Source organism: Oryzias melastigma, linkage group LG9, assembly GCF_002922805.2.
Source record: "Oryzias melastigma strain HK-1 linkage group LG9, ASM292280v2, whole genome shotgun sequence".
NCBI classification, from domain to species: domain Eukaryota; kingdom Metazoa; phylum Chordata; class Actinopteri; order Beloniformes; family Adrianichthyidae; genus Oryzias; species Oryzias melastigma.
Genome location: NC_050520.1, coordinates 2,751,577 through 2,763,114, shown reverse-complemented (window position 1 = coordinate 2,763,114; position 11,538 = coordinate 2,751,577). Strand labels below are relative to the sequence as shown.

At 38.1% G+C, this 11,538-nt stretch overlaps 1 long non-coding RNA gene across 1 annotated transcript in view; it reads right to left on the bottom strand.

Moving 5' to 3' along the window:
- Positions 1-6,904, bottom strand: part of LOC112147893 — an 8,883-nt gene extending 1,979 nt beyond the window's left edge. The window contains exon 1 of the long non-coding RNA XR_002919550.2: positions 6,751-6,904. This is a non-coding gene — a long non-coding RNA (uncharacterized LOC112147893). The remainder of the gene's footprint in view (positions 1-6,750) is intronic.
- Positions 6,905-11,538: the final 4,634 nt, after the last annotated feature.

The following is an 11,538-nucleotide window of genomic DNA, read 5'->3' as shown; positions in this document are numbered from 1 at the left end:
TGTGCATATATGTGTATATATATATATATATATATATAAAAAATTCTGAAAAACCAATGAGTTTCCATTTTTTATAAGAAAAGAAAACTAGGGCTTTGAACGTTAATGCACGCGATTAATCAAAAAGAACTAACATGTTAATATTTATTAACTGCGATATGATTAAAATGCAATCCTTTCTTTTTTTTGGACACACCCCAAAACATTGTGAACTTCTTTTATCTCCTTTATGTCCAGCTATGGAAAAAAAAAATCACAACTGCTTTTGGATTGATGCAGATGATACATTTAATAAAAAATTAATTACATGATACATCATTTAAAGCCCAAGGGGTTAAAGTGGATAAAGTATAGTTTTCCCGTATAAACATGGCTTCCTAAACTCTACTGTACTTTTAAAAGGGTTTTTTTTTTTTTTATTGCCTGCAGCCTTCGTTCTCTTCTCAGACTTTGAGCCAACAAAGAGCCTCAGACTGAGCAGCATGTATACCATCACCTTGATGTCCTTCAGTATTTATGAGCTTTGTGTCAAATAAAAGATATCACAGCAAATTGCATGTTGTTGTGCTTTGACAGCCCCTCCCTGGTTGAAGAGGCTCTCAGTGAAATCATCAAACCTGTGAGGAGCTGTTTCTGAATGAAACGGACGAGCGCCTGAATACTTTGGTTTGTACTTTCAATTCTGAGAAACTGAATGAATGAAATTTTAGTTTGGGGCCAGAAATACTGGGAATAATCAATCTAATATCAAGTACTTACAGTGCTAAAGTATCACAATATCGATACTTTTTTCTTGAATTGTTGTTGAATCATTTTGAAAACACATTTTTTTCTAATTAAGTGCATAATAAAGCAAATGACTGAGACTTTCTGCAAATAAAAATGTTTATTAGGCAATTGCAGAAATCTGTACTAAACATACATCAAATTTAAATCTATTAATAGCATGATGCCATTATTATAATAAAATCTAGAATTTTTAAAAGGAGACGTTTAGCAAAAATGTAATATATATTTAAAACAAAAAGTAAAAACATATTAAAGTCACTTGTGAAAAAAATAGGCTAGAGCAACATTGTAATGATTATAAAAATTGGGAATTGATAAAAAAAAGCCAATTGCCAATCACTATTATCTACAAATAATCACAAAATATTTACATGACAACACGACCATAGATCAAATAGATCAAATCATTTTTGTGAAAAAGCTATTTAAACCAAAAAATAACAAAGATTAAAGTACTAAAAACCGGTTGAATATTTATTTATTTTGTAAAAAAGAACCAAATGAAACGTTTTAATGCATAGTGAAAGAGAAAGACGAAGAGGTGCGATTAATTTGCACTACTAAATATTAACGCGTTCATCGTAATTTGTTAACCGCATGTGTTAATGTATCAACACGCACAGCTTTATAATAAAAATGTAAAAATACAACCAAAAACCCTGCCGTTGTACGCAATTATGTGGCTCTTTAAGGACTTCTCTCTCCATGAAACAGGAGTGAAGATGTGAGAAGATGGTCCACTGTTTACACAAACAGATTGGGCAGTTTCGGGCCAAATTGGGCGGGTTTTTACTTAAGTTGGACTATTTTGCAACATTCCAGACAGACACTGTGCTTGCATGAAGTCTATAAGTAAATTCAAGCTCTTTACTGTACATATTAGAGAAAAACTGCAACAAAAGTATCGATCTCATCATGCTAGTATCGATACTTCACCTTGGTTTCGATCCTATCGATCCTCAGATTGATACATCTACCTCTAGTGTTTGTAGACAAACAAAATCCTCAGCAGTACAAGTCTCCACACAGTTCCTGTGACTGACTTTTAGCCTTTCAAAGTAAAATGATCACAGTGACTAAATGGATTAGTCAAATAAAACTTGTATTTTGAGGTATATGTCAGATTTAAAAAAGAGACTTTTTGTTTTATTGACAGGAAACAAAACTGTAACTGTAAACCACAAAGCTAGTGTCTTCTCTCTTTTCCATTTTAACAGGTTAACTTGGCAAATAAAAAAGAACCTTTGTGAACTTTCACTTTGGAAACTTACTTCCTAGAATTATTATTAATATTTTTTTAATAATAAATCATTGGCTTGTTATTTAATAATGGCAGTTTTTCACTTTGGCGAATTGTACCAAATACTAGAATCATCATTTGTTTTGTGTTTTTTTTTTTTTCTTTCGGAAATATATGCAGCGTTTCAAACACAAACTTTTACATTTACCTGCCTGCACAGGTAAGAAGCAAACAATACAGAATTGACAGAATTTATTGCAACAGTTTCATCTCATCGAGTTTCACCCGTTTCACTGAATCCCCTTTTTGGTTTGAGGTGCGGTCCACCCGGGACAGGTCACTAGTCCTGATTCACACCGAGGGACAATTTAAAATCATTTTTTATAACCTTTTGCCAAATGTTTTAGGATTGAAACCAGAATAAACTCAGACATTCATGAGGCGGGAAACATGCAGACTCCACACACAATAGGATTTGGATCAGGACCTTCACTGTGAGGCAGCCGCTACACCACTGCCACTGTGCAGCCTGATCTTACATTCAAATTCCTGACTCTTTTTTTTAAGTTCTCCTTGAGGTTTGTTCCACATTTTTTAAATGTCATAAAGTCTTAACTTTTTTGCTTTCATTCTAAAAGAATTAATTCAACACTGATTTTACTCCCCAAAAAGACTTTAACTCCGTTTCATCAGCATTTCCCGTGACGATGGATGGTGTGTTGAGCAGCATAAATGCTGACCCGCCTGAGCAGAAGTTCAAGTAATTCCTCTGTGGGAATGGAAAGACCTATAGGCTTCAAACAGGGTCAAAGGATCCAGATGATTCCTCTGTTGTCTTCACAGAAACTGCTGAGAAAATTGATATTCTGAGTGAAACTCAGCGAGCTCGTGCTTTGAATTCAGAGATGATCTGTTTATCTGATGTGCTGACATGAAGGTAAGTCACACCACAGCAGGAACTCAACCTGCGCCCTGTTATTCAGGACGTATAGTTGGGGCAATCATCTCCCACAACTGACTTTGCATTCAAGTTAACTTGTAAGCCTAAATCTATATGGTGAATATATGGTGCATTATTAATGTGCACATCAAAAGGAAAGGGCATGTTCTTTCCATAGATTAAAGAAATTGAGGGGATTACATTATCAAGGCGGGAAAAGTACCCGATGCAATTACCATTTCGGAGGCTTCCCCATGCATTTCAATTAAAAATGACAAGACAATTTCAGCGGCGAGGAGCGAACATACTTTAACGAGACGGGTACTGTAAGCAGGCGCATGGGAGGAATACATTTCATGTCGATCCCTCCATCCATGTTTATCTTCTCAACACTGATAATCCTCTAAATAAGGTAAGATAATGAAACACCTTGGCAATGTTTCTAGGGGAGCTCCGTCCCATCGTCGTTTTCTTTACATGAAACGAGAGATTAAGTGGAGGATTTTGGTCTTCCTTCAGCGGCTTCAGTAAATTGACTGGGGTCGGAAAACGAGCTGCAGACGCACCACAACGGCTCCTTTTATCAGTTTTCTGGATGCACTATTGCTGCACCTAAAACCACAACACAAACGTAATGAGGAAACTCTAACAAGCAGAATGCAAACACCAAGATGAATACGGTTTGTCTGATGTACAACACTCGGTCTGAAACGCATTAACATGTTCCAGTAGATCAGGGGCGTCAAACTCAATCGCACAGAGGGCCAAAATCCAAAACACACCTTAGGTCACGGGCCGAACAGGATAAACTCTCTAAAAGTACATTTTAAAAATGTAACTTTTAATTTCTTATTAACTAGACATATAGCATTATTTGTGAAAATGCTAGTGTGAATGCTGTCAGCTAAATGGCCGTAGAACATGCTAGTGCTGATAGCTGAAGATGCTGAAATTAATAGCTCAAAATGCTGAAGCTGATAACTGAGAACGCTGAAGCTGATGGCTGAAAATGCAGAAGTTGATAGCCAGCTATTGATATTAGCAACATTCCAAATTAGCCTAAGAAAGCTAAAATAAGTATTTAAATACCTTAGCTTGGTCAAAACAGCTAGCATGTAGCTGATAAAATAGCTAAACTTCAAAATAGCCTAAAAAACTGAAAGAAGCCTACATTAGCCAAAACAACTAGTGTGTAAATATTAGCAAAACTCCAAAACAGCCTAATTTTTTTAAAAGTCTAAATTAGCCAAAACAGCTAGCATGTAGCTGAAATATCAGCTACTCTCCAAAATAGCCAAAAAAATCTCAGTAGATGTCGAAATAGTCAAAAAAAGCTAACAGAATGACAAATTTTACGACGTAAACTTTTGTAAAATAATCATGAATAATAAAAAGGCAGGAATATTATTCCAGAATAAATCAACTTAAATCTTAAATAACTTTCAATGTTTTACTCTCCAAAAAAATATATTTTGTCAAAATGATACAAGTTAGAAATAAACACAAAATAACATCGGGTCATTAATAACAATAAACTAAAATTACCTGAGGGCCGGATCCGGCCCCAGGGCCTTGACTTCGACACATGTGCAGTAGAAGGTGTCCGTTTGCATTTTTAAACCATAAATCCTGAGCTCTAGCCTCTTCAATATCTTCATTTTAGAAATATAGTTCACATTATGAATAAAAATGCTCTTTTTTTGTCTTGGTGCATGTTTTAGTGACTGAATTATACATAAAAACAATGTTTGTCACAACAACAGGATCTTCCAGGTGTAGCTGCTGCACTTTTCCAACAAAAAATGCAAATGAGTCCAGAGCAGGATGTGCCGTGCTGCACATGTAAATGAGAGTTTGCTGCATCCTCAGTGTTTACCTGCTGCTCTCTTTGGACAACTCCTGGATGTTCAGCTTCATCCTTGAGCTAAAGCAGCTTTAGGACTTTAAGCTTCAATGTTTTGTTTTAATCTTCAACTTATCTTAAATTAGTTCTCAGTTAGAACTAAATGATTGATACAAATGTGAGATCCAATAGATGCACTTCACTGTGTTGACATACTGTAGTTAATAAAGAAAGATTTAAATTAAAAAATGAGAAAGCTTAAACTCAAAGTCCAAACTTTAGTCAAACTTTTCCTTATGTACACACATATTTTTGTAATAGCATTTTGTACCCTAAGCTCACACAGCAAGTGTTACACAATGAGTTACATCACTACAGATGACATGTTAGCTTGTTGGACGCCATATTGGAATGGTAGAGATGTCCGTTTACTGCTGTGTTACAATCGTTCAAACAGATCTGGAAAAACAAGAATTTTACTTTTTACTAGTAAATTATTGCTGTCAGCTGATAAAGGAGAACTTTATCAGAACAAGATCTGAGTGAGTTAACTCAATAATGAACGTTTAAGCTGATCTTGTCGTCTGTTAAAGTCAATGGCAGCTTTAGACTTCACACTATTTTCCCTTGTTTTACCAGGACCACCGATCTTTTAGTTTATGGAGGATGATGGTGGTATTTGTACGTGTGTTAGACCTCAGATCAGACCAGATGACCTGCTGGTGATCAGATTACTAAGTGAGAAAATCAAACTCGGTAGTGAAGAGGGAAGGGTCCGGGGCTGAACCCCCGTCCGGTGGGCGGACCGGGAACCGTGGCGTACATAAGACCGCCTGCCCGCTGTTGGTGGCCGAGTCCTTCTAATGGAGGCTTGGTGGATCCACTTGTAGAACGGGATCCTCCAGCCGAGCGTCGCTGCTCCCGCCAGGTGAATTGACCCCGCTTCGTTGCGTCGCGACCGGCTCTGGCTGTATGAGTCTTGACCTCTGCGAGCTTTAAAATAACGTATTTATTTCTAAAACGCTCGAAATGTCGTTCATTTGTTGCACTTCGTACCTGGGAATCATTTTTTTCCTTTTTGAAATTGGACCAAAATGATCATTTTACTGGTCATGTCTCGTTGTTCTTATACCATTCCAATATGGCGTCGCTCTAACGTATCTTGGACTATAGTAAAAAGCCTTCATGCATCTCTAGCGATTGACCTCTCTGGCGTTACAGCTCAGCTACAGGTTCTGCTGCCAACTCCTTTTCTATCCTCCACCTGTATTTATGCCATCTGCTTGTCTGTATGAAAGACACCTGTCCACACCCCTAAACAGTCAGACTGTAACCTCTCCACCATGACCAGGACCAAAGAGCTGCCAAAGGGGAAAAATGTGTGGCTATGAACAAGAGTTGACAGAGAAAACACAGCACGCAGACGCATTAAATCTAAGTTTTGGTTTATGAAGATGTCTCCTAGAGCTCAGAAATGGGGAAAAGGAACGATTTCATTTTTTTGTTTGTTTTCTAGCATCAGGAAAGTGACCATGCCTCTACAGATATGTGGATTATTTTGAATTTTCAGGCAATCCACCCAAGAATTCACATCCTGTACATTATAAATCCAAACACTCCAGGATCTGTGAGCTTCAGAGTCTGTGCGGTGCTTCTCTACAGGCACCTGAGATACAAGAAGGCTGCTTACGGAGTCAGGACTCAGACAGGTTCCCGACATCTCATGCATTATTCATGCTTTATTCCAAAACAAACTTTGTTTTTCATCCGTTTTGTTTTGAACCCCCGGAATAAATGGGTTTTGTTGAGCTCAAACAGCTCATGGAACCAGTTCCCAGGACTGCTTTACAGTGATCGATATCTTCTTTTGGTCACCAGATCATAACATCAACACGATCTCTGTCATTACAGGGTCAAACTGACCTGTTGGCTCCTTACCTTTAAGGAGGAAATCCCTTTATGATCCTTCAATGGAACAATATTTGCTTTTTTAAAATAAACTCTTTTTGAGTTGTGCACAGAACATTGACTTTTGCAGTTTGAAGTGGAAATCAGGTGTGATCATAACAATAGCTGTGTCTCATCAAACATTCATGCTCTACTTCCTGACCACTGCCCCTTGATGTGGAGTCCAGACGCCGCATCATAAACACGTTTTGTGCAGCGATTAAACAAAAACAACAAGAATGTTTCACTTTTCCAACAACATCTTTTGATCAAATGTGTCTTTTGTTGCTTTTTTGTTCAGTGCACCAGCAGAAGTCAACGCCATCTGACCATTTGTTTGCTTGTTTGTTTTCCATTCAAAGTTAATTCCTTTTCAGATGAATTTTCTCCAGCCTTCAATGAGTGATGTCCTCGAACCAAAATACAATCTTTCAGACTGTGTTTACTAACTCGGGTTAAAGATTCCTCCATCACACCTCTTTGTTTGATTGACCTGTAAAAGCAGGTTTTGGTCCGACAACCACAGAAATATCCTAAATTGGTTTTGGGCCATTTAAAGATAGCATTCTGCAAGGCACGGTGAACGAAAGCACGGCAAATATTTGACATCGGAATGAAGAAAGCAGATTTCTGAAGAAAAAAAAAAGCTTTCACAGAAAGTCAGAATTTCATGAGTGTTTTCATACAAGCCGGTGCTTTTAACCCACTGATGTAGTCTTACCGCCCTGTGTACATAACCAGCCGTAGACCTAATCAGAGCTGCAAGGGCGGTGATGGCTCCAGCCTGTGCCTGCCTCCAGCGATGCCCACTGCAGTCTATCTGCAGAGGAACTCACAGAAACCACTGCTGAATACCAAAAGATGTTCATTTGTCTAAAAAGTGGAAAGTTGGTTTGTAAAAGTTTATGTTCCTGTATATGAGCCATAAAAGTGATAGATATATTCGGATGTAACTCTTGTCCTTTTGATTTGTTGTGTGAGAAAAACACACATTGAACAGAATATTTGAGGTTCTTTGTTACCTCCACACATTCACCCCTAAGTAGAGCTTTTGTCGATGAACTCTCGTCTTTTCTGCATCTTGAACTCATCTGATTTAGTGAATCCTGAGCAGGTGAGACAGGCGTAATGAGTTTATCCAAAGTTTCTGTGGTGGCCCCACCTGAGTTTGTCCACATTGACTTGAGTGGGAACTCAGTGTGTTAGCTCGCTACGCTATCCAGCTGCCTGGTAGACTGCATTGTGTGCTAGCGAGGTCCTTTGTATGGAGCTAGCAAACTCTTCTGTAGCATGCTAGCGAGCTCCTCTTTAGCATTCTAGCAAGCTCCTTTGTAGCATGCTAGTGAGCTCCTCTGTAGGATGCTAGCGAGCTCTTCTGTTGCATGCTAGCTAGCTCCTCTGTAGGATGCTAGCTAGCTCCTCTGTAGCATGCTAGCTAGCTCCTCTGTAGCATGCTAACAATCTCTGTAGCATGCTAGCGAGTTCTTCTGTTGCATGCTAGCTAGCTCCTTTGTAGCATTCCAACAAACTCCTCTGTAGTATACTAGCAAGCTAAACTGTAGCATGCTAGTGAGCTCCTCTGTAGCATGCTAGCGAGCTCCTTTGTACCATGCTAGCGAGCTCCTCTGTAGCATGCTAGCAAGTTCCTTTGTAGCTTTCCAACGCTGTAGCATGCTAGCAAACTCCTCTGTAGCATATTAGCAAGCTCCACGGAGGCATACTAGCAAGCTAAATTGTAGCATACTAGCGAGCTCTTCTGTTCCATGCTAGTGAGCTCCACTGAAGCATGCTAGCGAGCTACTCTTTAACATGCTAGCGAGATCCTCTGTTGCATTTGATTTGGGGTTTTTGGAGCCACTTTTTTTCCTGTTTGGAACACCAGGAGGGAGGAGTCACTGAGTCCAATTCTCTTATACAGTCAATGCGTAAACGCAGAAAACAGGTGTACTTTGAAGTCAAAGGCCGGCATTGACCATCTAATAGTGTCTTTGCAAAGATACGAGATTAAAGTCTCACACAGAACAGATACTCTTAGCGCCTTATCAACCACAGAGCTGCAAACAAAAATAACAACAGTCATGCAAGCCAAAGCTTATCTGTTAGGAGAGTTACCGGTTAATCCAATGTGCTTGTTTTTTGTTTTTTGCACAGAGAGAGGAAGACAGAGGATCCAGCCAAACTCTCAGAAGGAAAAATAAAACACGCTAGCTGCAAACACAAGCGTCACGGCCAAGATTCAGACTGGAATCTTTCCTGCTGCGATACAGTCGTCCATGCAAGACTCCTCCAAACAGATTTATGGAAATGCAATCAACATAAACTCTAATTCAGGATGATGCATTCAAATACAGCATGTTTTATTCATGGGGCTGCAGTTGTGGAAAACGCAGTCAAATGTGCTTTAATTGAATTAATGCATCGTCAACAAGTTCTTTAAAAAAGGTGTTGCCTGAAGAACTTCATTAAAGTTCATGTTCAACATGAAAAGAGGCAGAAGTCACAGTGCTGGAATATCATAGGGAGGGAATTAGAACGTTCTGTTTCCTGTTCCAGGAAAACTTTGTGATTTCAGATTCAATTCTAGCCGTTCTTTGTAATCCTTTTTTAAATTGAAATAAATATTCAAATACTCCACTTGGACTTTTTTGAATAAATCTCTTTAGACTTTTATTTAATGTGTTTACGTAGGTACTGCTGCTCCTTGTTTACACTCTTCAGTCCTAAAGTTTTGTTTGTTGGTAAAACTTCTTTTATTTTTACCCTAATAATGCTGGTCAGTCACTTGTGCTAAGTTTGGTTCTTGATTACTTTTTTGTTTTTATCTATTTTTGATTAATTTAAATTTTAATGATGCTTATTGTTTGAGTTGAATTGTGAAGGTTAAAGTGGTGAGAGAGGAGATGGTTATAGTGTTTCTGTTGTTTAGTTTTGCCCTCCGTTGTCATCTTTGCTTTTGTTAACTGGCAAATATTTTAAATAGAAAATTCGTCCAGATTTTCTATATTCTAAAGCAGACGATGTGACTTCATAATCACTCTGGCTTTAATCAATGATCTCCGTTCGTTCGATTGTCTTAAATTATAACTATATGGAACTTTTGTTCATGAATTTTCTGTTTTAAACATTGTTTTGTCGTATAATATTTCCCTCTACATCCTCCAAAAACTGAAAGCCAACAATTTGTCACTTAAGTTAACATAATTTGTCATAAAGATCACATAATGAATGGGATATGTGCATAATTCTTCATTTGTGGATATCTTTGGATTTGTGCGTTCGTAATTCTTGATTTGTAACTCATCGAATACATTATGTGCATACGTAAAAAAAATTACAAAATTCAAAAAATTACAATTTACACAAATGAAAATTACAACAGCTTGAAATTAATTTTAATCTTTAAAAATGACACACGAGTCACCTCGTACACACACAACCTCAGTTACACACAAACTGTTCAGGTTTTAGAGATTCGTCCATAAGTGATGCGTTCAAGAATTCTCGGTCATCAGAGTTTTCTTATCAGGCACTTTGAACTTAGATTGTGAAATAAAATCTGGACAAACTTGACATTTTCCCATTTTATTAAACGGATATACCCTGTAATTAACATAAAAACAGTCTAAACAAGCATTTAAGAACATTTTTCTCTTTAAAATTATAAATACACTGTCCTGAAGCCGCTCAGAGACACAGTTCTCAGAACAACCGGCGTATAAAGCTCACCTGGCAGGTATTTAAGACAGAGGAGGCCTCACCAAGGCAGGCAGAGCGGCAGGCTGGGTAGCATTTGGGTTTTACTTTGATTTGTTTTGTTCTTTTTCTTTGTCCTCAGCAGTCTTCCACTGCTCGGTTTTGCTATTTTAGTTTGGGATTGGACCTTGGTAGTCTTAGTTTGTGGGCTTTGTTTGTTTATTTTCTTGGTTAGGGAGCTGCTGGGTCAGCAGTCTCCCTGACTTCTGTCTTTCATGGTTTATTTATTTAATCAACTGTGTTCCTTTCATTCTTATTGGGGTCCGGTTTTTGCTGTCGTCCCCTTTTGTATTTTCCTCCCTAAACCCGGGCCAGGTTTCTCCAATAGGGGACATGATACAATCAAACTTCAGGTTTATTTCATTTGGATCCATTCATTTTTCATTTCTTGGTCCTTTTCACAGTCATGAGGTTGCTGGAGCCTATCCCTGCCACTATCATGTAAAGAGGGGTACACCCTGGACTGTTTGTCAGTTCATCAGAGACAGAGGACAGTTTGGAGTCACCGATCGAACTAGGAAGTATGTTAAATGGACTGTGAGAGACAAAACACGCATGCATAGAACATGTAAACTCTACACAGAGATGGGATTTGAACCATTTCCCCCGTGAGGCACGAGTGCTAACCACTACAGCACAGCAGGCCTGTGTCCACCACTTTTATGAGGGTAAAATTTCAGGAAAAACACTTTTTTTTTAAATACTGAGTCTGTTTCTTTTTTCCAATGAGTGATTTCATCCCACAAATGTTTGCAAATGAAGATTATACGACAACTGGAGGAACAATAAATTAATTCTTCGTTATTACTGTGAGGCCTCCACCACTAAAAGTAGGATAACTGATTTTTTTATTAAGTTGCAGGTTTTTTTCAGCTCTAATTATCTATATATCCTATTAGATTTAATTCAAATATCTTGCATTGAGTGTTTTTGTTTTGTCCTTACTGATCAGATTTGCCTGAGGTCCAGAGACGCTCTGGAGTCCATCTGTGTCTTATTAAACCTGAACATGAATTCACCGCTCAT